At 40.0% G+C, this 5,264-nt stretch overlaps 1 protein-coding gene across 7 annotated transcripts in view; it reads right to left on the bottom strand.

The window, feature by feature from the left end:
- Positions 1–5,264, bottom strand: part of nfixa (nuclear factor I/Xa) — a 267,293-nt gene that overhangs the window by 250,070 nt on the left and 11,959 nt on the right. The window lies entirely within an intron of this gene.

The raw sequence follows: 5,264 nt of genomic DNA, 5'->3' as shown, positions 1-5,264 counted from the left end.
TCAGTCCCTTCTCGGGCCCGACAACAATCCACGGAGCACCTGCTGGTGATCACCATTTATTTGCCGTCTTCTTGCTTTCCTCAGAGTCCGATTTAATTGATTTTCCCAATGTAACGAGCCGCTAAGAGCTAGCTGTTGCTGTGCTTGGAAGTTAATTTTGGGTATTGGACACATCAACTTGTGCACCCTCCCCCGCTGTTTGACTGACAGTATACACCAGCCTATACAGTCGTCCACCCAACACACACATACACCCTTCTCCTCGTAATATCATTGGTGCTGTCTGCTCAGAACACAATTCACAATACATTGATATCAATGACAATAAAGACAATACAAATCATGATCTGTGAACCAGTGATACCCAATGCGCAAAGTAGCGAGGAATTACTGTACATCACATATATATTAATATTAACAATATTCATAACACAATGTGAAAATTCAGCGATTTTTTTTTCTAAAGGGAATCCCAAAATTGTGACGTTAAATGAGAAGGAACTGTAATAATCAATAAATGTAACCATTTGATTTAAGTTTAATTGTATATTCCCACAGCCCGAAGACAGCTGGGATGGGCTCCAGTACCCCCGCGGCCCTACTGACGTTAAGCGATGCAGATAATGGATGGATGAATGTATATTTCCATGATGATTGGGAGGCACAGCCTCACATGCGCCCCCTGGCTGCACATCATAGATTCCAATGCGCTTTTTAATCGTTCGCCAGACAAACAGGTGTTAATTTAATTGTAATACAAAGAAAAGAAGGAAAAAGTAGATAGGCTAATCTTGCTACTGGCTACTTGGGAGGGCCTTCAACATACTGACTCCCCTTTGTTGTACCACCCAAAAAAAATGAAAAAAAAAATATATTAAAAAGAAAACTCCAGGCTATGAAAGGATCCCACCCGTAGCGTTGTATGAATTATAAATCGTACTATATATACGTATAGCATATGCCAAGCCCATATGGCCAGCCCTAAGCAAAAAAATCTCAAAGCTTCCCCTTAATTAACATTTTAGAGCGAAGAGATTGGAAAGGCGGAGATTGAGTCGGTGACCTATTTGGAGTCGGCCATCATCGCTACATGCAAATGTGTTAATTGAGACGCATTGTTCCACTCCAAAAATATGCAGGAGATACAATTCGGAGTTTTTGCTTTCTTGTCTTTTCTCTCAGATATGTGTATTTGTATACAGTGAATCCTTGGTAGTACTTGGTTCACAGTTTTGCTACCTCACTGATTTGCGTTATGTCGTTTTCTACATTCTGATTGGCTAAACAGTCGCTCCTCTATCAGTTCAAATTGTTGATTAAGATTATTATTTGACATATATAAACGAAAACGTTTATACGGTAATTTCATTTGTTATATACTCGAGCCTGAAAATTACAGTTTGTTCTTTGGTTTTAAGGTACAACAGAGCTGTTTTCTTAGAGTGTTGGACCCAAAAATGGCTCGCTGATCCATTTTCAGTTGGTCACGGGATTTTGTCCTGCCAAAATAATGCTAATAAGAAAAATCCGAGGGTCAATTAAGCAGTAGAGCGCCACAACACCCTGCTTGATCTCTTCTTCCTGTTCAGTTTATCGGCGCTGGCTCCAATATGTTCGAGAGGGACCAGATCTTATTTCATTTTAAATTTCTTGGTTTTTTTTCCTGTTTATAATGAAAGTTACTGAAAAGGGGAAAGAAACATGGAAAACAGTCAGAAAAAAGTGTGGAAGAAGGATATCATTACGAAATATGAAAATATTGTACAAATATCTGCCATTCAAGCACTGCTTGAAGGTTCAGTAAATCATTTAAAAATGTAATATTTCTAGGTTTTTTACCAGTAGATTTATATTACTTATCTAAACAACTACGAAATTATTACTTTTAATTATCTAGGTAAACAATTAATTGATATTTTGAGTATAAACATATTTTAGTATATGGTTATCTTAAAGCATTTTTAAGGGGGCTGCTTAGATGTGATGTAGGGTTATATGCGAGTACATGTGGTAAGGTTTGGTTTTGCCGGCCATTTTGTTTTTTGAAAAAAAGGTCATTGATAATGCTATCTCTGCTATTTTTAACAGGATTATAAAAGACCCTTTTTTAAGTTAGGCACAGAACATGTAGTGTTCCTCCCCACAATCATAGAGACATGTCCCAAAATATTCCACGCACCATGGATCTCGAGGAAATAATTTTCAAAATAGACAGTTCGACCTCGTATCCCCTAGAGCTGTGATGTCAGCGGAATACTATGAGTAGCAAAACAAACGGCTGGTACCATTGAGAAAAAAAAACTGAGATTGTTGTAATCAGCGAATGCATGGCGCTTATTTCAGCTTGGAGTAGTTGGAACTTTGTTACTTAGGAGCCGTTTTGCTGGTGGACTTCTGACTGTTTTGTCTGAGTTGATCATCAAAAGATAAGTTTACCTGTCGTGTTGTACAATGTGCGTGCCTTTTTTGACTTTGCTTCATTCTAGGTATGTGATTGTGACTTTTTCTCTCCTTTTTTTTGCCGCTTGTATTGCAATCATTATAATATTGTCCAGTTGGCTCCCCATTAGCGTGCGGGCTCCAAAAGGCTTCAGGTTTGTTTAGTCCAGGTTAGCCATGTTAGCCATTGGCTAGCTGGCCAGCCTGCTGTGCCCATTGTTTTTTCTCCCGGCTTGGTTCGTGTTTGTTACTTTCGTGGCTCATGGTTATCTTAGCTTCTTACTGCATGTTTTCGGTCAGCCAGCTTCCCTTTTTTTCCCGCCGATCGGTCCCGGTCTATCCTGCATAGCAGCTGTCTAGCCTGCCCTGTCTCTTGCCAGTTTGCCCCATTTTGACTGCTCATCATTTTTCTCAAATATTCTATGTTTTAGAATTTGGGAATCCCTTAACTTGCACAATCTTTGTATTCAAAACGTTTGAAAAGTTGAATTGTTTTTCTTGATTTGGGGTTGCAGCTCGTCATTCGGGAGGAATTGTGGTTACTAAAATCTGACCAGTCAAGAACCACTGCATTAGAGTATTTAATTGTATAAGAAATGTGGAAAAATAAAGGTTTCTACTACCCAAATTTCGCCTATCACAGTAAACCCCAACAATTAACAAGGTTTTACTTTACTGTACTGTAAACTACTTTCAAACACATCTTTGATAGAAAAAAAATAGTAATTAGTAATTACCGCCGCGAAAAAAAAGAGGGATTACCGAATAAGCCTGATTTGTTAGCCATTAGCAAAATTGGCCATTTAGGTGGTATACGTTGAAAACCGAAGACACTCACACACACACACAAGCAAGTCCAGTCAAGCCGTGAGCGACGGCAACTTCTTCAAAAGAAAGATCCGTTCCACGGATCGCAAGGGGGAAGTTTGAAAGGCAGAAATGGCCGCCGTGTGAGCGCCTGCCAAACTTACCTCGGGGAGACATGTTGTAAAAACGCTATTTTTCACACCGACGTCTCAAGAGGAGAACGGGGGGGGGGGAGCCAAGATGAGAAACTGACGGGGTTGCGATATAAAATGAGGAAGGGATGATGGAGACTTAATGATTTGTCTCAACTTGGGGGTGATGGAGGTCACAAGTACAGCCAAGCTAGTTCAAATAAACTTGGAAGGGAATATATTTGTGCCAAAGTACAATGAGGGCCGAATCCTGATTGGCTGGATGGAACCGAAAAACACACTGCCTTGTAAAAGTATTGCCCGAAAACTCCAAATACTTTCTAAGAATCAACAACATGTGAGACATCATCATGAAAATAAACCAAATGTATTCAACATTTTATATTTTGCTAACAAATAAAAATCGGAAAAGTACGCCCTTTGTACGAAAATATTTGCCCATTCTTCTTTACAAAACCGCTCAAGTGCGTTGAGGTTTAATGGTGATCGTTAGTGCTAAGCGTTTTAAGGTATTTCAACCAATGCTCTTTCAAATTGAGGTGTGGATTTTTTGCCATGATGGCCCTGCTGAAGAAATGCAACCTCAAAGCATGATCTTGCCACAACCATGCTTGACAGTGGGGATGGTGTTTTCAGTGTGCTGTGCAGTGTTTCTTTAACACCAAATATAACGCTTTGCCCAAAAAGTTAGATTTTGGTCTCATCTGACCAGAGCACCTTGTTTTATTGTGGCTTCTTGCATACACCTAAATGAGCCTCTTTACAGTATTCTTTCAGAAAGAGCTTTTTTTCTCACTCTTCACCATCAACAGCAGAGAACGACTAATAGTTGTCTTATACACAGATTGTCCCACCTCAGCTGTGTCTGCTGCAGGTCCTCCAATGTAATCAATGATGTTTGTTTTCTCTTTGAAAGGTAATTGAAGCGGAGACTTAATACTCTATGTTTGTCATTGTTAGTCATTTAGGTTGACATTGGATCATTCAGAAGTCAACAGCGATTTTTCTGGAGTCAGTTGAGTGAGCTGAGAAAACAGGGGTCCAATATTTTCGTAAAACCTACTTTTCAGTTGTTGTTTTTGGAACTATAGAATAAAATATAAGAATAATTCGATTTTACCCTCACGATTGTGTCTCATATGTTGTTGATTCTTCTAAAATATTTTAGTTTATGAACCCTATGATGCATGCCCAACCAGTACTCTTTAATGAGCGGGGTTAAACATTAGTGGGTGTCATGGTTACCATGGCGCCCAATTGGCCCCGCCCGTGTGGCGCCATCTGCGGCTCGTTGACAGATTGGCTTTCCGTCTATTTAAGCTCAGTGCGCTCTCTCTTCCTTTGTCAGTCCGTCAACGAACCTCTGCCCTGCAAGACCTGGGTTTTGACTCGTTCCTGTTTCCTGTTGGCATTTCCTGTCCGGTATTGTTCCGATTTATTTCGTCCTGTTTAATATCAGTTTCCAGTTTCATTCCCGTCCAGTTTGTCCGGTTTGATTTCGATATCCTGTTTTGATACCAATCCTGTCTGTCCCGTTCTCCGGTATCTACCCCATCTGTCCGATAATCTGCTTGGGCAATTGATATTGATCTCGTCGGCCTCTGACTTCCTGTCATCTCATTGTGTGAGAAACGTCACATGATTGGGTCCTGATCCTGTTCCGGTTAATGACAGCCGGGGGAAATCATTTAGATACTAATGGCATCATGTCATGTTTTATGAGTAATATCTCGAATTTGACAATATTATATTTTTTCTTTGTAATTCTTAGGAAGAATAATTATCCATGGGGTCCTTTTTGAGCCCACTACTGATGCATCCTAGGGTTCAATTTAAGTTTGGAGCCAGAAATGTGGGAAAATGATC

The sequence above is a fragment of the Urocampus carinirostris genome, chromosome 8 (assembly GCF_059441175.1).
Source record: "Urocampus carinirostris isolate Australia breed hairy pipefish chromosome 8, RoL_Ucar_1.0, whole genome shotgun sequence".
Lineage (NCBI taxonomy): Eukaryota > Metazoa > Chordata > Actinopteri > Syngnathiformes > Syngnathidae > Urocampus > Urocampus carinirostris.
The sequence above is the reverse complement of the archived record's forward strand: the minus strand, read 5'-3'. Positions and strand labels throughout refer to the sequence as shown.